Here is a 21,933-nt window from a genome sequence, read left to right as displayed (position 1 = left end):
CTCGGACATAGTCCCAACACCATCATTTTCTTTGCACGTGACGGATCATTGACTGCAGTAACTTCACACAGCAACACATGCACATTTCAGACAAGCAGTGCAAGTACCGTTTATAAGTGTTCTCCTCAGTTCTGGGAACTTATTTGACATTTAGGGCTTCCAGACGATCAGATGCGAGAACAGACTGCAGCCATTTTAAATCTGGAAGATGCTAAATCCCAACAAGGCTCTCTCAAATAAGCGTTGTAAAGCACAGTTGTCCAGCATTATGAGATAATCAACAGCGGTCCCACGGATGAAAGGATTGGAAAGATGCTATCGATATCTGTTGGTGTGCTGTAATAAATATCAAAGTTGATGCTACAATAAAGAACATTTGTGGATCAGCTTAGGGAAACCAATGAGAGGACGTTTTGCATATCCATGATGTTACAGCCGTATTGCCTGCCCTGTTTGTACACTATAGCAGATCCAGTGGAACCCTTGCACTGATATATTGTGCAGGTGTTTACGAAATGAATCTGTCACCCCTTACGATCGGATTTAATCAACGCACTGAAATGACAAGCACACACGTCATATCTATCCTCCTATTACGGCTCTACATACGTAATTTTTTACAGGAATATGATCAGTTCCCACTAACCACAGTAATTTTACGTTCCAGCGGTATAACATTCCCAAAAAGCAGCGTAATTATCATTTACAGGTGGACAGAGTCCTAAAAATTGTAGTATGTCCACACTCATACCAGATGGGTATCGTTTTGCACAGGCTACCATAGCTTCCCAGTAGCGAAAACCTCCTGTCACATTGTCGTAATTACATATTTGTCGTGGAATAAAGGGCGAAATTATAATTAAAAATCCCTCACGTTTTATATTTATGTTACATACGTTCTTGTGCAGCGTATGTCATAACGGGAAGTACTGACGCGAATAATGGAGAAAGAGTAACTTGGAAGGGTCGAGCTAAATTCTACGAAAACATCGCCTATGTCCCGTCCCCCAGTCGTCTCATTCCCAAGAGATGCCTCGATTTCGCCACTTCCACGAAATACTTTAACATATAGATCTGCCAGACAATCAGAATATAGAACAGACTATAAGTATTCTGCTCTTTGATGTCATAAATAAGTGGACTGGTCTCCAGATTTCACAGTGAGTGCTGCATCATCATAAATTGATGTGATGATAAGTGGTTATTCGCATTTTCCTATCCACACAAGGTCCTTGCTGTATCACGGGAATGATCCACGGCTCAGTGGAGGCGCATATGCTGGAGTCCAGTACAGACCTGCACCATGCTGTTTGAAACCCATGGTGCACTTTCGCTATTCAGATCCGCCACAACAGAGGGAGGAATGGAATGGAATGATTTTCATATACCCTCATTCATCCACATTTTTGTCACATTACTCCTCAATTTTATCTATTTTCAATCAAAATCGCAATTTTACCAGGATTTTACATAACTTCAACGCATTTTACCCAGTCACTCGAATTCAAAATCACTGCTGTCGACGACTTCTCGTGTCAACAAAACATCTCATCACTTCGATCTCGTGATGCTATCGGCCAATGACATTCCAGCATGGTTCTCATTTTATCATTGCTAAACCACCACCTCCATTCATTCATGAGTGCAATAAATATGTGGACATATCATGAATGCTGTTGCACTGCCCACATCACATGACAAAAATACTGTTTCGTAGTGTGAGAAATAGCCAGCAGCTGAGTGGGGATGCAAAAAATACATTCCTTAGCCGAAATGCTTTATAACTTCGGTAAGATTTTATTACGATTGAACATCTCCTCCTATGTGGATGGGAATTACAAAGCATTCTCGCATTGATAAGATACATCTGTAAGTACATCTACATCCACATAATACTCAGGAAGCCACCTATTGGTGTGTGGTGGAGGATACTTTCGGTACCACTATCCCTCCAACCCTGTTCCACTCGTGAATAGTGCGTGGGAAGAATGATTGTCGGTAAGCCTCTGTTGTGTTGTTGTGGTCTTTAGTCCTGAGACTGGTTTGATGCAGCTCTCCATGCTACTCTATCCTGTGCAAGCTTCTTCATCTCCCAGTGCCTACTGCAGCCTACATCCTTCTGTATCTGCTTAGTGTATTCATCTCTTGGTCTCCCTCTACGATTTTTACCCTCCACGCTGCCCTCCAATACTAAATTGGTGATCGATCGATGTCTCAGAACATGTCCTACCAACCGATCCCTTCTTCTAGTCAAGTTGTGCCACAAACTTCTCTTTTCCCCAATTCTATTCAATACCTCCTCATTAGTTACGTGATCTACCCATCTAATCTTCAGCATTCTTTTGTAGCAACACATTTCGAAAGCTTCTATTCTCTTCTTGTCTAAACTATTTATCGTCCACGTTTCACTTCCATACATGGCTACACTCCATACAAATACTTTCGGAAACGACTTCCTGGCTTTTAAATCTATATGTTAACAAATTTTTCTTCTTCAGAAACGCTTTCCTTGCCATTGCCAGTCTACATTTTATATCCTCTCTACTTCGACCATTATCAGTTACTTTGCTCCCCAAATAGCAAAACTCCTTTACTACTTCAAGTGTCTAATTTCCTCATCATCACCCGACTTAATTCGACTACATTCCATTATCCTCGTTTTGCTTTTGTTGATGTTCATCTTATACCCTCCTTTCAAGACACTGTCCATTCCGTTCAACTGCTCTTTCAAGTCCTTTGCTGTCTCTGACAGAATTACAATGTCATCAGCGAACCTCAAAGTTTTTATTTCTTCTCCCTGGATTTTAATACCTACTCCGAACTTTCCTTTTGTTTCCTTTACTGCTTGCTCAATATACAGATTGAATAACATCGGGGAGAGGCTACAAATCTGTCTCACTCCCTTCCTAACTACTGCTACCTTTTCATACCCCTCGACTCTTATAACTGCCAGGCTCTCTGTTTGCGGAATCCATGTTGATTTTTATAGAGGACATGTTCGTTTTCCAAAGACGTCATAATTCTTGAGCATAAAACATGTTCCGTAATTCTTCAACAGATTGGCGTCAACGACATAGGTCTACAATTGTGTGGATCTGTCTTACGGCCTTTCATAAAAGCGGGAATGAAGTGCGCTTTTTTCCAGTCGTTAGGTACCTTCCGTTGCTCAAGCGATCTACGATAAGTTACTGCTAGAAGGAGAGCAAGTTCTTTCGCATAATCTTTATAGAATCTTATAGGTATATCATCTGATCCTGACATCTTTCCACAACTATGCAACTGTAGCTGCTTTTCAGTTCCACGGTCGGTTATCTCAATATCTGTCGTTTCGACGTTTGCACGACGGTTGAAATAAGGGGCAGTGTTACGATCTTCCGCGGTGAAACAACTTCGGAAGACCGAATTCAGTATTTCCGCCTTCTCTCTGTTATCTTCAGTTCCGGTGCTGGTGTGATCGCTGAGACAATGAGTAGATGATTTTGACCCAGTTACTAATTTTACTGCCCATTGGACTCGCATTCGGGACGACGACGGTTCAATCCCGCGTCCGGCCATCTTGATTTAGGTTTTCCGTGATTTCCTTAAATCGCTCCAGGCAAATGCCGGGATGGTTCCTTCGAAAGGGTACGGCCGACTTACTTCCCCGTCCTTCTCTAATCCGATGAGACCGATGACCTCGCTGTCTGGTCTCCACCCCCACAACAACCCAACCCAACCCAACTAATTTTACATATGACCAAAATCTCTTAGAGTTTTTTCTCAGGTCGATTGACAACGTCTTACTTTCAAAATCATTGAACGCTTCTGTCATTGCCCTTCTTACTCTCATTTTCGCTCCTTTCAGCTATTGTTTGTCAGCTAGGTTTTTACTTCTCTTCAATATGAGATGAAGTGCTCTTTTTTTACGTAGCGCTTTTCTAACACGGCTCTTAAACCAAGGTTAAAACCTTATTCGGAACGTAGTTGTTTAGGGCATATTGAACGATACCTTTGAATTTTTTCCATTTGTTCTCGACATCTTCGTCCTCATCACCGAATGCTTGATGCTGACTGCTGAGGTATTCTGTAATTTGTGTCCTGCCACCCTTGCTGAGCAAATACATCTTCCTACTTTTCTTAACATTCCTTGTAGGGCCCGTCGTCATAGATGCTGTCACAGCCTTATGATCACTGATACCTTCGTCTACGTTAACTGATTCGATTAGTTCATGTCTGTTTGTTGCCAGGAGGTCTAGGAGGTTAGCCTCGAGAGTTGGTTCTTTATGTGCTCAAGGTAATTTTCTGAGAAAACATCCAGAACAATGTCACACGAATTCCTGTCTCTGGCACCAGTCTTGATGGCATAACACTCCCAATCTATACCTGGCAAGTTGAAGAAGTCACCCCCTATTGCAACGGCGTGATCAGGAAAATTACTAATGATATTCTGCAAGTTCTGTCTGAAGCGCTCTACAACTACAGATCACGATCCAGGTGGTCTATAGAAGCGTCCCTTCACCATATGTGACGGTTCTTTGATACTCAATTTCACCTAGATTAATACACATTCGGAATCCCTGATAACCTCGCTAGATTTTATCGAATTTTTTCTGGAATAAAAACGCCCCTACCATAGGCGACTAACCTATCTTTTCGATAAACATTCCAATCTGAACTTAGGATTTCGTTGTCACTGACGTCTAGTTTCAACTAGCTTTCTGTACCCAATACTGTCTGTGCATTGTAACCTTCAGTAAGCGGTACTAATCTTGGGACCTTTCCTTGGGTGCTCCTAAAGTTTACTAAAATCATAGTAATCTTTTCTCTCTCAGGTCACTGTGGCTGATGTAACAGGCAAATCATCTTTTATCTCAAGGAAGGGGTTCTCTAACCTAAAAAAGCTTCATGCGCACGCCACACGTACTCCGCTATCCTAATAGCCGCTTCCTGCGTGTCGTGTACACATGACCTATTAAGGGGACCGCACAATTCTGCACCCGATAGCGGAAGTCGAGAAATTCGCATCCGATACTGTCGCAGAATCGTCTGAGCCTTTGGTTTAGACCTTCCACTATGCTCAAGCCAGAGGACCGCGATCAACCCTGGGTACGATACCACAAATAGACAGCTTAGTCTGTGCCCTGCGTGCGTTGCTAGTTGCCTTCTCCAAATCAGCCAGCCGCCGAAAGTAGCCGAGAATGGCCTCAGAACCCAAGTGGAAGGCGTCACTCGTGCCGACATGTGCCACTACATGCAGCTGGTTTCACCTAGTGCGCTCGATAACCGCCGGCAGGGCCTCCTCCACATCACGGATGAGACCTTCTGGCAAACATACTGAATGCGCACTGAATTCTTTCCCGTCTTGACTGCTGTCTCCCTGAGGCGCTCCATCACCCGCCTTACATTGGAGCTCCCAATGACAAGCATACCCACCCTCTCTACTTGTCCGGACTGAGCAGGAAAATCGACAGCTGGTTCAACAGGAAAGGCATCCCGTGATGACTCGACTGACCGAATGGCATCAGCTTAATCCCCACATCGCTGGAAAAATGAGCGATGAAGAAAGTAGTCTCTGCCGCTTTGAGAGACTGGTCAAATTGTGCAAGGCACCTGGGCGCGATGGAATCCGTGTCAGAATCTATAAGAATTTGCGGCTGAGTTAGACTGCGCTTTAGTAATAGTATACCACTGATCCCTCATATAAATAAAATTGAAAAAAAAAAACACAGGGCACACCTGTCTACAAGAACACTAGTAGAAGTGATCCACAAAAGTAACGTCCAATACCTTAACAGCTTCTGTTGTAGAACGGTAGATCCTGTTGTAAGGTTCAGCGTAACGAGGTACTTTGAAGAGAACGACCTCCTCAATGTCAACCAGCATGGATTCCGAAAATGCGAAACCCACCTCGCACTTTCTTCAGATGACGTTCCGAAAGTGATGAACCAAGCAGTCCAGTAGATTGTGGGTTAACGAGCATTTCGCTCTCATTTAAGTATATGGCCGAAAGAGTCAGCCTTCAGCAATTGTGAAACGAAACCTGTCGTCCAGGACCGGATGCAACAAAGGGCGCATATTTACCACGAGATGGGGAAATTCACAGGCGTCTACTGTCTATTGAGGCATAAGCGCTGTAGTGTATGAGTGAGACAGACGAGAACCTACGTCATAGGGAAACCTAGTAGAAGCCATCTGTGGCCAAGGAAACGTAGCAGTGTTACATATGACGGACCTAAGATCGGTCATGAAGGGAAACATTTATGGAAACTATTTAATTCTGTAGTAATCCAGGGAATGAGGCCACAGTAATTTTAATCTACCGTACTTCATAAATTTTCATGGTGGTCCCAATAAAACTTGAATATTGATTATGTCTATAATAGTTTAGGATTTACTGTTAAAGTGAAATTCACAAGATTTGTAACAAAGACCTGAATCCTAAAATCTGAACGCTTTAGTCGATCTTAACGATCGACATTTCATATAGAAGCTCATCATTAAAATGACGAATGTTGTAAATATCAACTCTGTAACTTCATTTCAAGATATAGTAAATATAAATTATCAGTATTTTCAGTTAAACATCTGATCATCATTTCCTCCATACAAAACACATTGAACGATGACAGCATGACACCTTTTTGAACCACTAGGTAATGGAATATTTGTTGTAAAGTTTAGTGCACAATAGTTACTTTAGTTCTTTGTTTATTTATCATAAAGCACATTGGTGCAAGGCCACTAGCCATGACATTCATATTTAAGAAGGAAATTGTATTGGTATTATGTAAAAGAATTTAACGTTAATTATGTAATGGATATTATTGTTATTTTATTTAGAAGGTAAAAGTGGTCAAACTTTGATTATTTAAATATGTTAAAATGTAAAATAATGTAGAATAAGCTGTAGCCAATCAGATGGACGGCTTCAGGAAAGGGTACTGCGCTAGTCAGTTGAGCGAGGATATTCGGCGCGCGGGAAACGCGGGTGGGGACGGACAGAAGGATTGTTCTGGTGTAGACACCAAAGAATACAGCTCGGCTGGAGACACCAAAGGGTACAGTGCTGGAGGAGACTCGAAAGCGGACAGTCGGTCTTTAGGCAGCTAGGAAGTGAAACGACATAGAAAATTTCGCGTTGTGTGGTATCGCGGGACCCAGTCTCTGAGCGGTGAGCAGTCGCGCGCCTGGTGTGAACTCTAACTTTTTGCGTAGTTAACGAGGCGGAGTATCGAACTTGTAATTCGCAATGAGACTGTGAATGGTCGAACTGTGTCAAATGGATATGCGCTCGAGTGTAACAGTAACTCTAAATACGACCACTTTCGCCATTAGTTTGCTTTCTGAATAAACATTATTCTAACCGAATGGTAACTGTGTGTCCTACATCATTTATGGCTCGTTAATTTAGTTCCCAATATTATTATTACTTTCATTATGTGTTATGTTAACTTTTTATTTCGCAAAATTGCCATCAACCGGACAATTTAACCGAAGGGTCACAAGTGTCTAATTTAGGGCGTGTAATGCGACATGTGTGGGTCAACCCGTAGAAGAGTTTGAGACAAGACATTTCGACGAAGAGGAACCGCATGTGATACCGAACATCTTAGGGATGTTAGCTCGCATGGTGCAGTGTTTCTTGACTCCCGAAACGCATCTGACTCAGTACCGCACTTACACGTACTATTTAAAGTACGATCGTAGGGATTATCAGGCGAGATTTCCTTCTCAAGTGAACATCTCTTGATGGGGAGGACACAACCGCATTTTGGCTGGAGACACATTGACAGACGTTGAAGTAACTTCATGCATTACCCAGGGAACTGTGGTGGGAGCTTCCCTGTCCATGTTGTATATTGATGACCTTGCCGACAATATTAATAGTAATTTCAGACTTTTCGTGGATAATGGACTTATATACAATGAAGAACGAATTGGAAAAAGAACCGCAAAAATATTGAGTGATGGAAAACTGGCAACTTGCTTCGGTTGTGCACTTCAAAAAACGAAAAAATACAGTATCGTATGACAACAGTATCAGTATATACATGTCGGGTTAAACTAGGCATGGCCTATACTTGAAAAGGATTGGTGAAACGTATGAGAGTACAGCAGGTTGATCTGGACTTCAAAAATGGTTCAAATGGCTCTGAGCACTATGGAAGTTAACATCTGAGGTCATCAGTCCCCTAGACCTTAGAACTACTTAAAACTAACTAACTTAAGGACATCACACACGTCCATGCCGGAGGCAGGATTCGAACCTGCGACCGTAGCGGTCACACAGTGTGAGCAAAATTAGTAAATGCGTGTCACGTCATGATGCACAGACAGTAATACTGATAGCAATCTAGGCAGAGTTATACCTCAAAATAAAGATTTAGAGCCCTGTGACTACTTGCAGTGCAGATATTTGAAGACAATTTCGAAGGGATGAACTGGTAGGAAATTACAGTTTAGACGATTTGAAAGACCGATATAATATATTTCTTCAAACCTTTATCACATCCTTTAACTGATCTTTCCCATTAAAAAGTACAGTATTAATAAACAACCTATTTGGAGAACTTCTGGATTTAGAATATCATGGACAGGAGATGTATTACAATATGAAATACAGAGCCAGGTAACAGAATTACATAATTTCACTACAGATAATAATGAAAAGTGATGAGGAATACTATAATATCATCAGACAGGTCGAAACAACGTTTTACACCAAGAGAATAAAAATTCTCAGAAAAAATTGAAACTATACGGTCAGTTGTGAAAAGGTATCTCGGCGGAATGTGAGTGCTGAACAAATTACTACACTTCTGTGTGAGATCTATCAGAGTTGAGCAAAGTACACTCCTGGAAATTGAAATAAGAACACCGTGAATTCATTGTCCCAGGAAGGAGAAACTTTATTGACACATTCCTGGGGTCAGATACATCACATGATCACACTGACAGAACCACAGGCACATAGACACAGGCAACAGAGCATGCACAATGTCGGCACTAGTACAGTGTATATCCACCTTTCGCAGCAATGCAGGCTGCTATTCTCCCATGGAGACGATCGTAGAGATGCTGGATGTAGTCCTGTGGAACGGCTTGCCATGCCATTTCCACCTGGCGCCTCAGTTGGACCAGCGTTCGTGCTGGACGTGCAGACCGCGTGAGACGACGCTTCATCCAGTCCCAAACATGCTCAATGGGGGACAGATCCGGAGATCTTGCTGGCCAGGGTAGTTGACTTACACCTTCTAGAGCACGTTGGGTGGCACGGGATACATGCGGACGTGCATTGTCCTGTTGGAACAGCAAGTTCCCTTGCCGGTCTAGGAATGGTAGAACGATGGGTTCGATGACGGTTTGGATGTACCGTGCACTATTCAGTGTCCATCGACGATCACCAGTGGTGTACGGCCAGTGTAGGAGATCGCTCCCCACACCATGATGCCGGGTGTTGGCCCTGTGTGCCTCGGTCGTATGCAGTCCTGATTGTGGCGCTCACCTGCACGGCGCCAAACACGCATACGACCATCATTGGCACCAAGGCAGAAGCGACTCTCATCGCTGAAGACGACACGTCTCCATTCGTCCCTCCATTCACGCCTGTCGCGACATCACTGGAGGCGGGCTGCACGATGTTGGGGCGTGAGCGGAAGACGGCCTAACGGTGTGCGGGAATGTAGCTCAGCTTCATGGAGACGGTTGCGAATGGTCCTCGCCGATACCCCAGGAGCAACAGTGTCCCTAATTTGCTGGGAAGTGGCGGTGCGGTCCCCTACGGCACTGCGTAGGATCCTACGGTCTTGGCGTGCATCCGTGCGTCGCTGCGGTCCGGTCCCAGGTCGACGGGCACGTGCACCTTCCGCCGACCACTGGCGACAACATCGATGTACTGTGGAGACCTCACGCCCCACGTGTTGAGCAATTCGGCGGTACGTCCACCCGGCCTCCCGCATGCCCACTATACGCCCTCGCTCAAAGTCCGTCAACTGCACATACGGTTCACGTCCACGCTGTCGCGGCATGTTACCAGTGTTAAAGACTGCGATGGAGCTCCGTATGCCACGGCAAACTGGCTGACACTGACGGCGGCGGTGCACAAATGCTGCGCAGCTAGCGCCATTCGACGGCCAACACCGCGGTTCCTGGTGTGTCCGCTGTGCCGTGCGTGTGATCATTGCTTGTACAGCCCTCTCGCAGTGTCCGGAGCAAGTATGGTGGGTCTGACACACCGGTGTCAATGTGTTCTTTTTTCCATTTCCAGGAGTGTATTTAATGACTAGTTCTTGTCAGTGGTGAGCAAGTAAAATAAATTGTATAGGAACGGGTAAATACGTAGAACTTTCGAAACCTCGTGTTCCAAGGCAATTACATGACATGCAGATACAGGAAACAACCACAGATGAAACTCAATGGATTATTACATCATTAAAAAGGAAAATCTCCCAAGGGTATGGTGAAATTTGAAGCAGGATTGTGGAGTTCGGTGCACCATACATTAGTTCTGCACTCACGTCAGTCTCCCGTGTGATGTGTTTTTCAGGGTGATACTTTGAAATTCTCGTTAGTGAAACCACATATTCAAAAAGGATGAAAGAGATAATGTAGACAATTTCCAGCCAATTTGTTTGATACCAATGTTTTCAAAAGTTTTGAGGCAAAAATATATAGCACCTCAGTGCACATAATTTACTGTCAGACTCGCAGCATGATTTCAGAAAGCGATATCCAAAGAAAATTCAGTTTATGCTTTTGTGCATGAAGCACCGACAGGGCTAAGCGATACGTTGAGAATAATAGACTTTTTAATGGATTTGGCAAGATAGATTCAATGTGTGAACCATGAAATACGTCTGCAAAAGTTGAGACGTTATGGTGTTAGACAAAAAGCTCAACAATGGTTGACTTCACGTCTGGAAAGTGGGAAGCAAAATGTTGTGCTCCAGTGTCAACAAACAGGAGAGCGATTTGAATCTGACTGGGGAGGTGCCAAATCTGCTAGCAAATATGACATGTTAAAATACTTTTTTTTTTTGCAGATGATACAAGTGTTAATGTAAAAGGCGTGGGAAGTAATATAACTGTTATAGTTAACAGTGTAGTCAATAACATCACCACTCCTAGAAAATAAACTAACGCCAAACTGCAACAAAATTCAATGCATGCAGTTATTAACAACATGAAGACAGTCAATGAAATCGACCATGTTAAATTTTTTTATGAAACTAGATTGAATAATTATACGACTTTTTGTTCACAAAATTAACACATTCAGAAGAAACTGCAACATTCATTCAGTTAATACCAGACAAAAAAAGATATACACTTGGATAACACTTCCTTATGCACGTACAGAAAGGCGTGCGCTACCCAGTAGGTTTATTTTTAAACAGGCTTCCAGTGGAACTGAAGAAAATTGGTCATATATCCCAGTATTCGAATCTAAGTTGAAAATTTTCCTTGTACACACTTTTCTATTCCGCTCAGGAGTTCCTCGCGGTAGTTGACAACTTTTCAAAAAGATGGTTCAAATGGCTCTGAGCACTACGGGACTTAACTTCTGAGGTCATCAGTCCCCTAACTTAGAACTACTTAAACCTAACTAACCTAAGGACATCACACATATCCATGCCCGAGGTAGGATTCGAACCTGCGACCGTAGCGGTCGCGTTGTTCCAGACTGTAGCGCATGGAACCGCTCGACCACCCCGGCCGGCTGAGAACTTTTCTCTGTAGCTGTTATTTATTCGTATACTCTCTTACAATTCCTTGGGAACTCCATAAAAAATAGTCACAGTTGGAAGCAATCTACTCTTTCAAATACATGGATGCAACAATTTGTAAGAACAGGAAGTGGAAATATCACATATTCTCAATCATAACTAAAGCAGCTGGAGAAGATTGAGTCACTTACAGGGTACTAAGAGAATACAATTACTCTACAAAAGAATTTCTTGCAAATCATTCGTGTGACCCATGCTAAAATGTAGGGATCGTTCCTAGTAGGACTAACGGGAGATATTAAACATATCAAAGAAGGGCAGCACGAATGGCCACAGGTTTGTTTGGCCCACTGGCGAGTACCACGGAAATTCTGAAAAACCTGAACTGGGAGGCTTTTGAAGATACTATTACCACGAAAGCCTACTTCCAAAGATCTGTATTAAGTAACTAATCTAAGGACGTAGTACAATCGCATACCTATCACTCCCATAGGACCCTCTAAGTGAAGTAAAGACTAGTTACAGTTACATAGAGACACTTGAGCCGCGCGTACCTTAGAATCGATCGCTGCCGCTCATTATTTTCTCAACTTCGTATCGTAGTGACTGTTTCGCCGGCATCCGAGCAGAAGCAGCGTAGCCCCTAGCCGAGCAGACTTAACTTCACCGGTGCTCTATGCTAGCGTGATCTCGTTCCTCGTGGTAACTGTGATTCGACATTTTATGGATGGTGATCTGTGCCTGTTGAAAGTATGGCTACAACAGTAGAAGAACTGCTGTTTCCATCTGCCTTCGTGGTAGCGTGTTTGCGTCTTCAGAGTCAGCAAATTTCCCTTTTCTGCTGTTTCGGTTTGTGGATGCCTAAATGGCAGTATTTAGTATAGAGCCAAGGACCGACGCAGAAAGTTAATGGTGAAAAAAAAACCGTTTTTTGAATGTGACTTTGCTACAGAGAATTAATTTGTGTTCTCACATACACACAAATAACACTGTCTAGTTTTGATTAGTTTCCGTTATATTTTTCCTCCATGTGAAGTAGTATTTAACTGTAATTGGTTTACTATTTGTGTAATAAAACGGAACACCTCCACCTGTAATTTCGATGTTATTTCTTATATGGCTACCAGTTTCGGCGATTCAGTGCACCATCTTCAGGCCTTAACTGATGCTGACGGGGCTAGTTGCAATCGTATACCCGATTCCATGAATGGCCAACCTACTAAATAACGGAAAGATCTTGTGAATGTTGTAAATTCTTTTGATACTGATTCTCTCACTGTCCATGGGCTTTAAGCTCACATGAGCAAAATTTTAAAATTTTGCTCAGATGTTTTAAAGAATAACTAGAAATGTCATTCTGACTGTGCGATTCATTAATACCTTGGCGGTGGCTCTTATGGTGCCTGTTTGGAAATATGATCTTTCTTAGGAATTCACTTTTTCATTATTGTTAATATTTTTGACTGCCGCTGAGGTTAATACATGTTGTAAAATGTCTTTCTTCATTCTGGGCATGTTGATTTCAGCCCTTACCACACCCAGCTCGAATCTGTCTGCCATATCAATGAAGTGTTGGCAGAAGAGCCAACACCGTGTTGCTAGAGGAGGCCGAAATGCACGCTTTTAAGCTCACGCAGATTGGCGTGAGGTCTGGAACAAGGTAAAGTAATCATCCTATAAAGAAAAGAACGTAGTTCGTGGAATACTTAACTTTAATCCACAATTGGAGAACATCACTATTGTTTAGACATTAATATAATCTGAATATAACTGGTAATGGCGCCTTGCTAGGTCGTAGCAAATGACGTAGCTGAAGGCTATGCTAACTATCGTCTCCGCAAATGAGAGCGTATTTGTCAGCGTAGCATCGCTAGCAAAGTCGGCTGTACAACTGGGGCGAGTGCTAGGAAGTCTCTCTAGACCTACCGTGTGGTGGCGCTCGGTCTGCAATCACTGACAGTGGCGACACGCGGGTCCGACGTATACTAACGGACCGCGGCCGATTTAAAGGCTACCACCTAGCAAGTGTGGTGTCTGGCGGTGACAACACAATCAACATTTTAGCAGTCATTGTCTCCTAGATTTTATGCGAATCGAGTGAGAAGAAATCGCTGTATGTGGTATAGAGTGGGAGTCAGCCTCTATGGTGCTCTTCACATTGATTCGCAAAGAATTATACCACGAACTACTGTTACATCTGTATGTGATTTTTATTCTACTTCCGGTGTCGAATGGGGTATATATTTCAGTAAAGTGTGGTAACATGTCAACGTTCAATTGGCTGAACAGCGAGGGCGTGCAGAAAAATAATGCCTCTGAATTTTTAAAGTGAAACCTTTTAACGCCTCATATTAAAAAAACGTTATTAACATTCTAGATTTTTAATCTACGGGTATGCATATTTATTTCTCAACATAGGTACCCTACCGAAGGAACGTTTGTCCCACTAAGATACTGTCACTGTGAATATTTAACTTTGTTGACGGAGGCACGACATCACTTCTGATTGCAGAGCTTCACCAACATCAAAGTGAAGTCCTCGAAGTTGTTCTTTCGGTTTTGGAAACCGATGAAGATTGGATGGGGCCAAGTTGGGACTGTATGAAGGACGATCGACTACAGTGAACCCAAGGTATCGGACGGTTGCAGATGTCGCAGAGCTCGTGTGAGGTCTGGCATTGTCATGGTGACGGAGAGGGTGCTGCATGTGTGGACGAATTCTTCGGAATCAAAACTCGATTACAACACGCTGTTTCTCTCGCACCGACATAGCTACGTTACCCACTTTCATGTTACACGCTACAATTAGGAGCCCTCTAGCCGAAGGCGGCAAATATGTATGCATGAAAAAAAATATTTAGAATCTTAATAGACCTTATTTCATTTAAGAACCTATAAAATTTTTCTCATAGAAAAATCGGAAGCAATACTTTTCAGCACTCCCTCGTAGTAAAATTCGTGATGAACCTCACTGAAACAAGCGTAAAGAGTTCAGAGGAATTACCTTACATTCCTTATCTCTGATTTGGCGAAGGAGAAGGCAATTGAAAAATAAATTATGCAAACTGAAGTAGGAGTAGTGGGGGAGAAAGGAAAGGAAAGGGAAGGTACTATTGATGTCAGACTTCGAGTGGCATCAACGGCGACAAGCGAAAACATGTGCCCAACGTGGATTCGAACCCGGGATCTCCTGCTTACTAGGCAGCTGCGCTACCCATTACCCAACCCTGACACTGTGTTCAGCGCGATCGCGTAGACTTTCACCGTACGCCTCTCGGCCAACCCACATTACCGCCTAACACCGCCTACCCATTGTCCTCGTCTGTGGTCGCTACTTAGAGATTCCCGCAGGAGGCGGGACGTAATTGTGCATCCGCACCGAATGTGGTGGATCCATTGCCCACCGAGGCGAATCAATTATATGAATGCGTGATGTCTGCTCTTTCGCTCAGACACCACACATTGATATCACTGAAAAATAAATGGTATCTTAATTAAAGGTGGAAAGTTCCTATTCACTCAGTCTGTTGTGTAAATTATCAGATGGGCCAACCTTAGCATACTTTGTGGGTTACACTTGACTCCCCCAACAGCTACATTTAACTGCAAACTGAATTTTAGAGCTGACAACGTACAAATATATAAGAACCCTATGCGTTCAATACTCATTCACTAAAGTCCTTATAATGTGCATTGATATTTAGTTTACTACGCATCAGTACTGCTTGATGTGAGACACAGATTATATCACACATTCCCTTCAAACGGAATTTAAAATATATTGATTACTGGGACTGCATCAGAGGCAGAAACTAATTCCAAAGTTAAAATGAAAGCCATTCTTAATCAAATTGTGTATCGTCTTGAGTGAGCTCATGAAGATTGATTCTGCTCTTTCCATTCCTACGTAGCGTTCATCGATATCATTAAGAAGAAAAACGTCAGGGATGTAGAACGATCCAGCGAATACAGTAAAAATACAGAAGATATTTAATTTGTACATTGTATTAACAATGATCTGTCACTATAGCACTTAATGCTGTAAATGCTTGTGCCAGGGAAATTCATCCAAGTAATTTAGAAACGAAATAGTTGTTCTGAGAAATAAAAAGCAATTGCTTCCTCATTTATTCCAAACAGCTCCTGCTTTTGCTTGAAGTGTACATGTTTATATTGGCATTTTTCAAGGAGAACATTTTACTATATAACTGAATGCGGAGTCTTGTTTACAAGAAGTTACAACACGTCATGCAGCTTTCTGACGGACGCATCTACTTGCCATGTGGTCAACACATCTTTTCAGTAAAGATATTCAGAGAAAATGGTCAAAGAATTGCAAACGTGGTATCTTTTTAAATTTCTTGTGAACAGGTTAGGATTCAAAATTCCTTGCTTTGTGTTAGAGGAGAGATATTTAATTTATTTGCACCAGAGTACAAAACTCGACTGTGAACTACAGGTAATGAGGCAAAATGTACATGAAAATTATTCTTGAGTCTTTTACGGTGATTGTGTTGATAATAGTTCGTGTGAAACAGATTTTTGTTGTCAGCAACAGAAGTCGTCTAGAGGTAAATGTACTGGAAAGTGATTATTAGATTTGCTAGATTCTCAAAAAATACTCTTACTGCTCACCTGTGCTGAATTAACATTGTCTAGTAAGAGCAAGGAATAATTTCATGCGGAACATTAACCTCCGAGCGACGTTCGCGCATTCCCGCGTCCGCAGATTCCACACGCGCGGGTCGTCGGCCGCGAACACACCTGGCCACGCGAAATAAAATTCGGTCTTATCTATCTGCTGGGAGGGGGGGGGGGGGGGGAGATGTGGGAGATGTCAACACCAGCCATAGTTCGTATGCGCCGCGCTGAGTCGGTAGGTTGTGGTGCGTTAACTGCTAGAGTGTATGTTTTTGTAGCGTTATGAATAATGTTACGTAGTAGTAACTGGACTGTGACTATGAGTCTGATGATCTGCTTGCTCTGATGACTTGATGACACTACAGATCCCCACAGCTCGTCCTGGACCAGGTACGCTACAATAAAAATATTTTTGATCATCTAGGGACAAGGATTGTGGTGAGAAAACGTGACATTATTCGACAACGACCGAGATTATTATGGAAAATATACAGTCCTGGAAATTGAAATAAGAACACCGTGAATTCATTGTCCCAGGAAGGGGAAACTTTATTGAAACATTCCTGGGGTCAGATACATCACATGATCACACTGACAGAGCCACAGGCACATAGACACAGGCAACAGAGCATGCACAATGTCGGCACTAGTACAGTGTATATCCACCTTTCGCAGCAATGCAGGCTGCTATTCTCCCATGGAGACGTACGTAGAGATGCTGGATATAGTCCTGTGGAACGGCTTGCCATGCCATTTCCACCTGGCGCCTCAGTTGGACCAGCGTTCGTGCTGGACGTGCAGACCGCGTGAGACGACGCTTCATCCAGTCCCAAACATGCTCAATGGGGGACAGATCCGGAGATCTTGCTGGCCAGGGTAGTTGACTTACACCTTCTAGAGCACGTTGGGTGGCACGGGATACATGCGGACGTGCATTGTCCTGTTGGAACAGCAAGTTCCCTTGCCGGCCTAGGAATGGTAGAACGATGGGTTCGATGACGGTTTGGATGTACCGTGCACTATTCAGTGTCCCCTCGACGATCACCAGTGGTGTACGGCCAGTGTAGGAGATCGCTCCCCACACCATGATGCCGGGTGTTGGCCCTGTGTGCCTCGGTCGTGTGCAGTCCTGATTGTGGCGCTCACCTGCACGGCGCCAGACACGCATACGACCATCATTGGCACCAAGGCAGAAGCGACTCTCATCGCTGAAGACGACACGTCTCCATTCGTCCCTCCATTCACGCCTGTCGCGACACTACTGGAGGCGGGCTGCACGATGTTGGGGCGTGAGCGGAAGACGGCCTAACGGTGTGCGGGACCGTAGCCCAGCTTCATGGAGACGGTTGCGAATGGTCCTCGCCGATACCCCAGGAGCAACAGTGTCCCTAATTTGCTGGGAAGTGGCGGTGCGGTCCCCTACGGCACTGCGTAGGATCCTACGGTCTTGGCGTGCATCCGTGCGTCGCTGCGGTCCGGTCCCAGGTCGACGGGCACGTGCACCTTCCGCCGACCACTGGCGACAACATCGATGTACTGTGGAGACCTCACGCCCCACGTGTTGAGCAATTCGGCGGTACGTCCACCCGGCCTCCCGCATGCCCACTATACGCCCTCGCTCAAAGTCCGTCAAGTGCACATACGGTTCACGTCCACGCTGTCGCGGCATGCTACCAGTGTTAAAGACTGCGATGGAGCTCCGTATGCCACGGCAAACTGGCTGACACTGACGGCGGCGGTGCACAAATGCTGCGCAGCTAGCGCCATTCGACGGCCAACACCGCGGTTCCTGGTGTGTCCGCTGTGCCGTGCGTGTGATCATTGCTTGTACAGCCCTCTCGCAGTGTCCGGAGCAAGTATGGTGGGTCTGACACACCGGTGTCAATGTGTTCTTTTTTCCATTTCCAGGAGTGTAGTTTCTAGGGTCTCTAGACTTATTGGTGACAGTGAAGACGACGTTTCACAACTACAGTTGGATGTACTCTGGAGCAATGCCTGTCTGATGACCATACATCTCCCCCCCCCCTCCCCTCTTCTCCCCCGCCCCCCACCCAAACCGCTCAGATCCCTTACAATAATAAGAAAAGAGAGAATGGAAACATGAAGAGTAAGTTCCCTTTTGTCTTTACGTCACTTCAGTGAGGGACATTGTAATGGGTGTTTGGGAGATGTGGTGTCACATAAAGACGCTGAAAATGTAAGGGACTGGTGAAATAAGAAATAAGGAAGTTCGCCGCAGAATCGCGGAGGAATATCACTGTAGAAGAGAATGACTGGGGAAAGGGGAAGATGATAGATCCTTCAAAGTCTCAGACAATTATCGCGCAAGAATGAACTATAGAGGTTGAAGGATGTTAGATGCAAACGATGCAGTGAGATGAAGTGGTTGTCACAGGAGAGTAAATCGTGGGAAACCACATCAGAAGAGGCAGAAGGCTGTTGGGGAAACAATGTTTTGAGTACGCGCTCTATACAGTCGAGAATATAACGTTTCCTACAAACTCACTTCTCGACCACGTGGAGACATCCTCAGTAGGCTAACGGAACATTAGAAATGTATGCGCAAGACCGAGGTGGAATTCAAACCGGTGGCGGCCGCTTTCCAGGCAGTGATGAAACAGGGAAATTCAATGACGCAGCCTCGGGAGGGGGGGAAGAAGAAACAGAGCTTAACGTCTCACCTCCGAGGCACGTATCTCATTAGCTCACTTACTTAAAACGCTTCTTATGATTTCTGAATGTTTTGAAAATTTGGTAGCTGCTGAAATTCGAGGCAGTTTCATCTCTCTCCGGCCAGACTGAGTGAAGAAATACGACTGGCAGATAAGAGCTCAGAACCACATCTGCATCTGTACTTTGCACTCTGAACTGCGTGGCAGAGTGTAGTTGCCACTGTACCACTCTAAAAGCTTCGTCCCAATCCATTCACGGAGAGGGCGGCAGGATGATTACTTAAATGTGTCACTGCGTGCACTGAATAATGTCATCTTGTCTTCGCAGTCTCTAAGGGAACGCTACGTCTCCGGTTGTACTACATATCTACGTTCCGCAGTGCTGCTTCTTCAAACGTTGTAAGTAGACCTTCGAGGTATAAGAGATTTGTGAGAAAAGTAATGAGACTGATTTTTATCTACCAAAACTTTTATTTCTTTTAAACAACAATTTTGTCCTCTTCAAAGCAGTTCCCTCCGGTAGCTATACACCGGTGGAGTCGTTGTTCTGGTCCCGGTGGAGGTTCGACTCCTCCCTCGGGCATGGGTGTGCGTGTTTGTCCTTAGGATAATTTGGGTTAAGTAGTGTGTAAGCTTAGGGACTGATGACCTTAGCAGTTAAGTCTCATAAGATTTCACACACATTTGAACATTTTTCGAGTCGTCTTGGCAGCAGCGCTGAAAGGCCTGTCAGGGCCTTTAATATGTCGATCACATCCTTTGAATGTTCTCCCGAGTAACAAAATGACATTCTCTTAAGATATTTTTCAATTCCGGGAAAAGAAAATAAATCAAAAGGACTCATAACAGGTGAAGAGGAGAGCTGCAGAATAACAGGAATGCGTCTGAGGTAAAAAATTCAGTGATGGAAGTGGACATGTGACATGGGATGTTGTTATTCATGGTGCATCATCCAGTTTTTCTGCAAAGTCCAGTCTCACTCCACTCACGCTTTTCCTAGGTCTTTCAAGACCACTTTTGAAAAACACACTATCTGTTCTGGAGGAACAAATTCGGTCTTATCTCTCAACAGCACGCACACAATCGACGATTTCAACGTGTTCTCGGCCCTCCAAAATTGAGTCGTGCCAGTGAAAAACTTGTGCTTTTGATAAGGAATATTTCACATAGGCGTGTTTCAACTTTTGAAAGGTCGCACCCGCAGATTCCCTAAGTATAACACAGAACTTGATTGCATAACATTGCTCTAAATTTCAGTGTTCCATTTCCGCAAAACACAGCAAAAACACAACTTCAGTAGTGACACTCTCAAAAATCGCGTGATTGCCTTACGAAGCTGAAACTCGGACTAGGCAGCATTTGGAAAGGATGAACACACCGTTCTACACACGTAGAACAACACAACGTTGCCAGATCGCTCGCAGTGTAGTCTGCCTCATTACTTTACTCAGATAACTCATAGTTGGCGATTATCTTCGTCGGCCCAGGTTTTTCAGCATCTCCGTGACACTTGACACTGTCAAACATGTACCCCAGCATGTTAATCTTCATATTATACATTCAATAGACCCTCGTAGTGCAGCATAGTGTCCGCCCCGATAGCTGAGTGGTCAGGGTGTAGGGTTGCCGTCCTTCCTACCTGCCCGGGTTCGATTCCCGGCTGGGTCGGGGATTTTGTCCGCTCAGGGACTGGGTGTTGTGCTGTCTTCATCATCATTTCATCCCCATTCGGCGCGCAGGTTGCCCAATGTGGCGTCGAATGTACTAAGACCTGCACCAAGGCGGCCGGACCTGCCCTGCAAGGGGCCTCCTGGCCAATGACGCCAAACTCTCATATGCATTTCCAGCAATATTCTAGGGTGGGCCTATCGAGTGTTTTGTAAGCAGCCTCGTTTGTAAACTGATATCCTAGTAGTAAATCGAATTCTGCGAATTGATTTACCTAAGATTGGGCCCATGTAAACATTCCATATCCCTACAGGTTGTTGCACCCAGGTATTTCTGTGAATTTATTGACTGCGACTTACTAATGTTATAGTCCTACGCTTAAACTCTTTTTGTTTTGTTAAGTATATAATTTTATATTTCTAAACATTTTGAGCGAGTTGCCAATTCAAACTTCCTGGCAAATTAAAACTGTGTGCCGGACCGAGACTCGAACTCGGGACCTTTGCGTTTCGCGGGCAAGTGCTCTACCAACCGAGCTACCCAAGGACTCACACCCCGTCCTCACGGCTCTACTTCTGCCAGTATCTCATCTCCTACCTTCCAAACTTTACAGAAGCTCTCCTGCGAACCAAGCAGACCTAGCACTCCAGAAAAATAGGATATTGCGGAGACATGGCTTAGCCACAGCCTGGGGGATGTTTCCAGAATGAGATTTTCACTCTGCAGCGGAGTGTGCGCTGATATGAAACTTCATGGCAGATTAAGAGGAGATGAGATACTGGCAGAAGTAGAGCTGTGAGGACGGGGCGTGAATCGTGCTTGGGTAGCTCAGTTGGTAGAGCAGTTGCCCGCGAAAGGCAAAGGTCCCGAGTTCGAATCTCGGTCCGGCACACAGTGTTAATCTGCCAGGGAGTTTCATATCAGCGCACACTCCGCTGCAGAGTGAAAATCTCATTCAGAGTTGCCAATTTTTTTATTAATTTTGATGTAGATCATAAGGCCAAGCCAAAATTACTCACGACAGCCTGAAACCTTTACGGATATAATATGTGTTATCTTGAACGTTTACTGTGCTGTGCACTTGCTAATGATTTTTTCGAACTCAGTACCTTAATTAGCCGAAGACATTTCGCCAAACCAGAAGGAGCTTTCCCGGAGAATCTTTCGCTCTACAGAAGAACCAGACGGTGGGGAACATGAGTTCTGTGACGCCCGGAACTCGGCTCCATCCACCAGGTTCGTCGTTT

The 21,933-nt window shown here is 44.2% G+C and overlaps 1 non-coding gene across 1 annotated transcript; it reads left to right on the top strand.

The window, feature by feature from the left end:
- The first annotated feature begins 21,502 nt into the window (after positions 1-21,502).
- On the top strand, positions 21,503-21,577 carry Trnas-cga (transfer RNA serine (anticodon CGA)). Its single transcript has one exon. It is a non-coding gene; the product is annotated as a tRNA-Ser (tRNA).
- The last annotated feature ends 356 nt before the right edge of the window (positions 21,578-21,933 follow it).

The sequence above is a fragment of the Schistocerca serialis genome, chromosome 4, assembly GCF_023864345.2.
Source record: "Schistocerca serialis cubense isolate TAMUIC-IGC-003099 chromosome 4, iqSchSeri2.2, whole genome shotgun sequence".
Lineage (NCBI taxonomy): Eukaryota > Metazoa > Arthropoda > Insecta > Orthoptera > Acrididae > Schistocerca > Schistocerca serialis.
Note: the sequence above shows the minus strand (reverse complement) of the source record. Positions and strands in the feature narration are given on the sequence as shown.